This window comes from Macrobrachium nipponense, chromosome 5 (genome assembly GCF_015104395.2).
Source record: "Macrobrachium nipponense isolate FS-2020 chromosome 5, ASM1510439v2, whole genome shotgun sequence".
Lineage (NCBI taxonomy): Eukaryota > Metazoa > Arthropoda > Malacostraca > Decapoda > Palaemonidae > Macrobrachium > Macrobrachium nipponense.
Genome location: NC_061107.1, coordinates 30,168,915 through 30,177,945, shown reverse-complemented (window position 1 = coordinate 30,177,945; position 9,031 = coordinate 30,168,915). Strand labels below are relative to the sequence as shown.

Below are 9,031 nucleotides of genomic sequence, written 5' to 3'. Positions count from 1 at the left end.
TATATATATATATATATATATATATATGCTAAAATACCACAAAACATGCAATAGATTTTTTATATGTAAATGTCACAGGTAAATGTGGGCCCTACTTTGAATTCAGTATCGAGTGCTTTCACATTTATTCGCGGATTGTTGGGTACAAATGAGCATCAGTTTAGACGAAAAATGGTGAAAATTAAGCAAAAGAAAAAGCACAGCTAGATCATCAGTAATTGTCAAAGGGTAGTAAGGAAAGAGGTAATCCAGGATGCTGAAACACCGTTCTTAGCGCCAAGATCTATGGAGAAAAAACGTGTAAACTTATCCCGAATGATCCCTTTCTTTACTGCCCTTTGACAGTTAATTACCTGATGGATCTGTTCCTGTCATTCACTTTTTGATCATTGCTCTAAACGTTTTTATTTGTACCCTAACGATGCGCGAATATTCATGAAAGTTCTTTGCACCGAACTTCTGCATTTTACTTTCCTGTGGTAGTAACGGAAGATGAACATCAAATAATTTAAATTTCGCAATATCTTTTTAGATACTGACGAGTGTTTTCATTCTCTTCAGGAATATCCGATGCGCATTACTTTTAGGAATCCCCGGATATTTTGGCGCCTTTCACGCTCTTAATCATTTCTTTTCTTTCATGGGTGCATAAATCCCTCTATGACTGAACTTGCCACGATCATTATTTTAACATATATTTTAAAATGCCAGACGGTAGCTATATCTCAATGAACGTCTGTAACAAGAAAAGATTAAAGAAATGATCTGAGCCAACTTTCTTGGATCCAGTACCCTCTGTCCGGCTCTTAATTAACACAAACGTACCTACGCTACATTGCCTTTGGGAGTGTGGTGAAACTGAACGACCCGCCCTAATCTTACCATAATATTGTCTTTCGAGATAGTGACTGAGTTCAAACCGCATTACGAATACAAATTCACTTCACAGAGTGCACTCGGGCCACTGACCCGGATTCAGATAAAAATAGAGGACACGTCAGTGCCCTTTTGACCATAGAATAGCATTCTGTGTTGCGTAATGGCACTAAAATGAAACCCCAGGATTAGACAAGAAAACAAAATATGCGTCAACCAGAGAAAGGCGATCTCTGGAATGGCTCTTGGTATCCAGTCTCCGATATAAGTTGTCCAGGAGGTTGCCCTCTCAGCCTTATTTTCATGTTGCTGGGATGCTTTACTTTTATTGCAGCGGGAGATTTGGAATTCTTGACTTGCTCTTAGCGACTAATAATGAACCCTAGACTGCTTCGTTGTCAAGGGAACAAACCCGTATTCTTTGTGTGTGTGTGGTGGAGGGTTATTGGATGGTTGGTTAACCAGCTTCCCCCGCCCCACCCTCCTGAGTCACGTGATCTCTTCCGGAGTCTTTATACCGGCCCCCTTATTCAAAGGACGCCTTTTCTCTCTCTGGCATCGAACGAAATTCAGGTAAACATTTGTGGCAATCGAAAGTAAACTGGAGCACCTGTGGATACTCATTAACTTTTGTGTTCCTAATCACCATGGGCCTAAATTTTTCTTGGCGACTATCCTGTTTGACATTTAATTGATCTTTTTGCATTTTTTTGCGTTTCCTGTTTCTTCAGCCTCACGAATTTTCATTATTACTCAATAGACAAATAAATAGATAAGCCTAAAAGACCATCGGCGTTCAACGCAAACTTTCGCAAAATGAAATATCACCCTTAAGACACAAATGAATGCAAGTAAATCAACAAAGGTGATAACTATATACTTCCATAAATAGCTATGTAGGTCAGAACATTGACGCCTAAACCACATGCTGTTTTAAACTACTTTTACGGCCTCTCTTATGAGCCTTTATTTATTATTTCTTGAATAGTTGTGCAAGCACCTGAACTGATCTGATCATCTGCTCGGAAACCCTGGGCGACTGGCAAAAATCTTGACAGAATTTGGGGCTCAGAATAGTTTTCATGTTTTCCTAATACATGGGTCTTTTGATTTTCATCAGCAAAACTTTGATGTTTGCTTACATCTTGCTAGTTTGGAATAAAAGTTCCGAATAATTGATGAGGATGTCATGCCAAATTCCCATTTCTGCTTCTTCCTCCGTATTATTATTATTAATATTATTATTATTATCTCGCTTGTCTCCATTATTATTCCTGTGTTTGGTGCAAAGCAGTTGACTGGCAACTGAAATTGAGTTCTGTTCAGTTTCTTATTCCAATCTTATTATGAGTGGCACCGTTATTCAATTAGCGCATTGTGCCTGCTTTCTAGAACTTTTCTTAATTCTGATCATCCTTCGTATTTAGATCTTCTCTGGCCACACCCCGACCCCTTTTATTTTGTTTACTGGAAGTTTATTTAGTTTGCAGTTCATCGCTTGAACTCTGGAAGTTCAAATATGGTGCAAATACTTTTGTTTTGGTGTAGCTGGCTCATAGGAGTCTCATTTCATAGTTCCCCGTATGGGGTAGTGCCGTCAGTGCACCTCACGGGGTTCACTGTAGGCATTACTAACGGTTCTTTGCAGTGTCCCTTCGGCCCCTAGCTGCAACCCCTTTCATTCCTTTTACTGTAGCTCCATTCATATTCTCTCTCTTCCATCTTGCTATCCATCCTCTCCTAACTAACAACTGTTCCATGATGCAACTGCGAGGCTGTCATCATGTTACACCTTTCAGACCTACTCACTCTCAATTTTCTTTTCATCGCTGAATGACTCCTTCGGTCCCAGTGCTTGGCTTTTGGTCCAAACTCTTTGCTCTATTTCATAGTTAGTTATACAACTTAATGTTTTCATTTGTTATTTCTCTTGTATAGCTTTTGCCTCTTAATTTCTTTTTTCGTTCTCGGCTGATTTCCCTACTTTGGCCTTTGGGCTTTTGGCTTTATGGTTTTCCAAATGTTTGCATATTGGACAGTAATGATTGCCATTCTATTGTCTTGGGGTGAAAAATCCTTCGCCAATGAAATCCTGCTCTGTGAAAGAAACAAAAAACAAGAAGGCAAGACGATTAACTTTAGATACATCTACATTTGAAACACAGATAAATGTGCAAATAAACACTGAACAGAAAAAAATAAGCAATATTGACTCAACTATGACACTTATGCATAGATCATACTACCTTGCATCACTTCTTAAATGTAAGAACATTCACAGTTAGGAAGATATCCTAACCAGCCACAATAGTCGTATATTATTATTATTATTATTATTATTATTATTATTATTATTATTATTATTATTATTATTATTATTATTATTATTATTATTATTTAATTGAACATACAGACTGCCCAAATAAAAAAACGTACTGATTAGACGTATAAAGGACATAAAAGAATTATTACGTATGTTTAGCGGAGAATAAAAATCAACAAAAACAAGTTTTCAAAATGGGTAAATTAATGCCACTAATTTATTTTTAAAATGATGCATAAGTATAGGGCACCTTCAGGTAAGATACAGAAAATAAGTCCGTGAAATACCCATCGCAAAGAGTCTCAGCCATAGACCAAGGTTCGGAAACACCATTCAAAGCAGTGCGACTAGGGAAGCATCTCAGACCCAACTGTTCCACTTTAACCGTATAACCCAATCAATTAACTGATTTTGGAGATTTATCTGGCGTAACAACTACTAAGATCGCTGATGCCGACAATGTATTATTATTATTAACATAGTTTAACGAGACCACTGATTTGACTATCATGTAACTTGAACACAGGAAGACTTCAGGTGATGTTTAAGCGTAGTTTTGCCATTTTTTTAAATGTCTAAATTGGGTAATGAGAGAGGTTTATGGTGCTGTATCCTTACATGATAATACAAATAAAAGGCGGGTGGCCCTCGCATTTCTGAAAACCAGGCAGGTGTCCTTTTCTTGTCACTTTCATCCATTATGAAAATGGTTTCTTTGTATGAGTTGGAGAGAGAGAGAGAGAGAGGTTGTCTGTTGACATTTGATGTTATTAGTGTAACATGGTGAATACAGTATATCATACCTCCTTTACAGTGAAGTATTTGAGAATAAATATAGAACTGCAGAGTTGCCGTAAGGAATTTATAATTGGTTAATTACTAGGCATCTTAGTATATGAAGTATACAGTTAGGTGATATCTTTTATCTTTCCTTTACATATTGAACATAAAAATTTTAGTATAAAATTGATTAGGATAAAACAGAGAAACATATACTTATCTGTATAAAAGATACTATATTTTGTATAATTTGATGAATCACGTAGTAGGCTATATGTGACGTCAAAGCAGCTGTAGATATCTAACCGTCGGTCTGGAAAAAGTTTTGCAGAAAAAAAAAAGATCCAGTAAAGACTACTCTGGCTTTAATGCTGTTTACTGTGGGTGATTGTTCATAATTAACGGTGTAATAAAACCAAGTGATATATATATATATATATATATATATAGATATATAATATAATAATCTATAATATATTATATAATAATATATATATATCACTTGGTTTTATAACTCAGCTGAGTTTTGCATATCGAGCTGGAGTATCTACGATGGTGGGCCCCGTGATTAAGCTATTTCCTAACGAACGTTGTTAATGGTTATGTGCGCAGTATTAAGACGTACCAAATCGCCGTGCAGCGTTTGATATGGTAGTAGTACTACATGAGCTTATGAAGCAAAACTTCAGTATAGATGATGTACTGAAATGGAAACGAGTTACCTATAAAGTAGAACTTTCCATAAGTAAATCGAAAATTACAAGTTCCAATCGAATCTTTGTCAAAAGGAGTACCGCAAGGCGGTTTTCTGGGACCTTTGTTATTCGGTGGATCAATACTTCGTCGAACAATCATAGGAGAAACCATGAAATAAAGCTATATGTTTTATCTCCAGACGATACAAAGTTCCACCTAATTACACACACACACACACACACACACACACACACACACATATATATATATATATATATATATATATATATATATATATATATATATATATCATGTATGTGTGCGTGCATGTGTGGGTATACATTAAATCATTAAATATATATGTGTATAATTAGGTGGAACTATGTATCGTCTGGAGATAAAACATATTCTTCTATGATTGTTCGACGAAGTATTGATTCACCGAATAACCAAGGTCCCAGAAAACCGCCTTGCGGTACTCCTTTTGACAGATTCGATTGGAACTTGTAATTTTCGATTTACTTATGGAAAGGTCTACCTTATAGGTAACTCGTTTCCATTTCAGTACATCATCTATGCTGAAGTTTTGCTTCATAAGCTCGTGTAATACTTTCATATCAAACGCTTCACGACGATTTGGTACGTCTTAATACTGCGCACATAACCATTAACAACGTTCTTTAGGAAATAGCTTAATCACGGGGCCTACCATCGTAGATACTCCGGCTCGATATACAAAACTCACCTGAGACGAGGGTCGGGTTGAGGCCTTCCATATAATTTGGCTGATTTTGAAAAAAAACAGAAACAGGATGAAAATTGCTACTCCAGTTAGCAGCGAAATTTGTCTCTGCTGTGAGGAGAGATGTGCATCAATGTGTTTACAGAAGTCTTTGGTTTTTTGGTAACTACCTAGACAAGTGCACAATATATAAGGTAGTCTAAATGAATTCTTTCTTCTCTAAGCTATAGGTAGGTAGAGAGGAGAGAGAGAGAGAGAGAGAGAGAGAGAGAGAGAGAGAGAGAGAGAGAGAGAGAGAGCTTACTGCTAGCAAATTTAGTGAACGCGTTGAATATATTGAAATCTTCAAGTCTTAACCCATTCTTCACATTCTTGAAATGTATTTTCTGAAACATTATTTAGCATTCGTGCATCATAGCAAAATAGTCGGTTAATCAGTAGGAATAGGGTAACAACATTTACTCCGGGGATACAGAAATCAACAATCATTTAATGAATTTTTGGCCCAAGTTCTACATTATCGTGACCAAAAAGTAAATTTACATAAAAAAAAAAACACGTATGGGACTGATATTTTCTTATGTTACACAGTATGTAGTACGTGTTTGTCTAAGTATGTGTGGTTGTGCGATGCGTGTGTTTAAAATACCTCTGCGTTAAGCTCACTCCAGCAGCGTTTACACTGTTTCTTCAACTTAAAAAGTAGTACTATGTTACGTGAAGTAACCAAACCTTGTCCGATAACCAACATATTTTTCTTATGCATTAGAATTATAAGTGCATTGGTCGATGTATGTCCATTAACTTTGACAAAAAACTGAGGTTAAGCCAGCCTTATGTAGGCACGGGCTCTTGCTCGTTGAAAAGCCCGTAATAACAAAAATAGAAAGTAGTCAATGTTATGTTGTAAAATAAAGAAAAATAATTGAATAAAAGATTAGTCATTTGCGTGCAGCGTAGGTACACAGAAACTGCGCACACGAAGTATACTAAATAATTAGGACTGAGAAATGTCACGTATTCTATGTATAGGTACTACCTCTGCGAATTAAGATATTTTATGAATATATTTAAAGATCCTTGATTTTATGTATCAGTACTGTAAAGTAGCGGTCATTCCATGTGAAGTTAGAAATTTTCACTCTTCCCAAGGCACTTCGCACATTTAAAATGTGGAAATACACAGCATAGCAGTCATTCTAAGAAGATGATTTAGCCATTTACGGTGAATGGAATAATCACATCGTTGTCAGAAAGGAGGACAAGGCGAAATAGGGGATGGACTTCGTTATAAAGATCCTATTGTATGCTTTTTTTGTTTGAAACATTATTAAGGTAAATGCGAGGAATTTTGAAGTTGATAAAGATTGTTGTTTTCTGAGTAGTCACTTTACAGATGATTTCTATGTACATTTTAGTGAGTCATAAACATAACTTCATATTAACGAAGTTAACTAAAAGTTTATCCCCCAATGTTTTGTTTCTTTCTTTGGTGTATGACTCATGTGGACCTGTGGCATCCAAGAAACAAAATGTTAGATAATATATTAGATTTAAAGAGCGAGATATTCTATACAACACCAAGACGATGCTCTTTTGTTTTTATTCACGGAGGGTTCGACCAAATCCTTACGTCTATGGCCACGGTGAAGAAACGTCAGAGAAATTGGCCGTGAATTTACTTTTATGATTTAAAAGGTCCAATTTTGTGTTACTGTGAGCCCTCGTCTAAGTTTCCCTGTGAACCAGTTGTTTTATACTTATTTAAAGGAATGTAAGTCATAAGTTTTTTATGTTGTTCAAGTTACTTTCATCGCCTTTTATGGATATTTCTCAAACTTGAGAATTTGTTCCAAGGTTTCGCCCACTGACTTTGACGAGACCTGGACTTAACTTACTTTCAAAGCGAAATAAAATTAATTTGTGATGTTGACCATTTTGGTCATTTTGAGGATTATTACAGAGAATGTTTAAATTGTACGTTAGCCTCGTGTGGTGAATTAAAAGCACAATTATTAGGCTCGAAAAGTTAAAGTTGGTGAGCCAGGTGTTGGCTCTCTGACTCACGACAGGAGCGAGAAAAGTCGGGGTTTGGCGAAGTTAGTTTCCAAAGGAACATTGTAGCCTAGTCATCTGGTTGACCATTTTGCTTGTTAAATTTAAGTTATTGCTTCAATTTTCATTTTCTGTATACCTACTACTATTAGGTTACATGACAAGTTATGTGGATACTAGCTACTATAGTTCATTTTTAACTTCGCTTAAACCTTTTTAAGGCTAGAATGAAATCTTCGATGATGGAATTATACCTTGTACTGTAGTATGTTTCTGTAAAAATATCCCATTATCGTAATAAGCAAGTAAAAGTGCTTGACATATAAAGAAGACCTGAACTTCTGTAGTTTATGCATAGCACAGCTAAATGTAGGTACTAGGCTATAGGCTAACCCACCTAGTAGGCAAACAAGGAAAAGTTGAGATTTTGAATAGGTCCTGTTGTGGCCTAACCTAAGAATTACCAAGAGTCCAATGGGAAGATCCTAGGCCACATGAAAATCATTATCAAAGCATTACTTAATTACTGCATTGGTATTTCTAAGCAACAACTCCTTACAGACTTCAAGGAATGGCCCTGCGAATACAAAAGCCACGAGGGATTGGGGGAGTCAAATATATGGTAGATCTAGGGTACTATTCTGCGGCGGCCTAAACTATGGCAGTTGCGGTTTTTCTATGCAGTTTTACCTCCTGAACAAGAATTTTAAGTAATATTTATTCGGACGACTGTAATTAACCCCCAGGGACCAGTACTAAACACGGAGAAATACAATGGACGCCCCAATCCCTAGTGGATGTCGTATCCGCAGTTACGTTCCTTGCAGTCCGTGCGGAACTATTCTTTAGAAATACCAAATATATATTGCCGTGTTTAGTATTAACCTGAGGGGTTGATTACAGTCGAACAACAAAAAAATAGCAGTAAATTCTTAATAAGCAACCAAAGTACTATAGTATAAGTCAGTTTCCAAGGAAGTACCTGGTGCAGAGCAAGTACTACTTACTAAATTCTGCATTTTCTTATCATACCTACATAGATATTAGTACATTTGGTAGATCAATAACTCTGTGTTGGGTATTTCGCGGGAAATTGCAGTTTCCCATAGTATTTGGGTAGCTTATTAAGAATTATCATTATGGTAGATCTTCAGTACCATTCCGTGGCAGCCTAGATTATGGCAGTTGCGGTTTTTTATGCAATTTTACTTCCTGAACAAGAATTTTAAGTAATATTTATTGGAACGACTGTAATTAACCCCGGGGGCTAGTACTAAACACGGCTAAATACATTGGACGCCCCAATCCCTAGTGGATGTCGTATCCGAGGTTACATTCCTTGCAGTCCGTGCGGAACGATTCTGTAGAATTACTACCATTATTTTTGGGGAGTCGACTGTAATAAACCCCCAGGGGCTAGTACTAAATATGGCAAAATATATTGGAAGCCCCAATCCCTAGTTGCTTTGTATTTGCAGAACGTTTCTTGCAGTCCGTGCGGAGTTACTATTTCCTAGGATTATGTTCTCTCCTTTTTTTTTTTTTTTTTTTTTTTTTTT

The 9,031-nt window shown here is 36.5% G+C and overlaps 1 long non-coding RNA gene across 1 annotated transcript in view; it reads left to right on the top strand.

Moving 5' to 3' along the window:
• Positions 1–7,032: 7,032 nt before the first annotated feature.
• LOC135215075 (uncharacterized) overlaps positions 7,033–9,031 on the top strand; it is a 56,282-nt gene continuing 54,283 nt past the window's right edge. The window contains exon 1 of the long non-coding RNA XR_010314547.1: positions 7,033–7,191. This is a non-coding gene — a long non-coding RNA (uncharacterized LOC135215075). The remainder of the gene's footprint in view (positions 7,192–9,031) is intronic.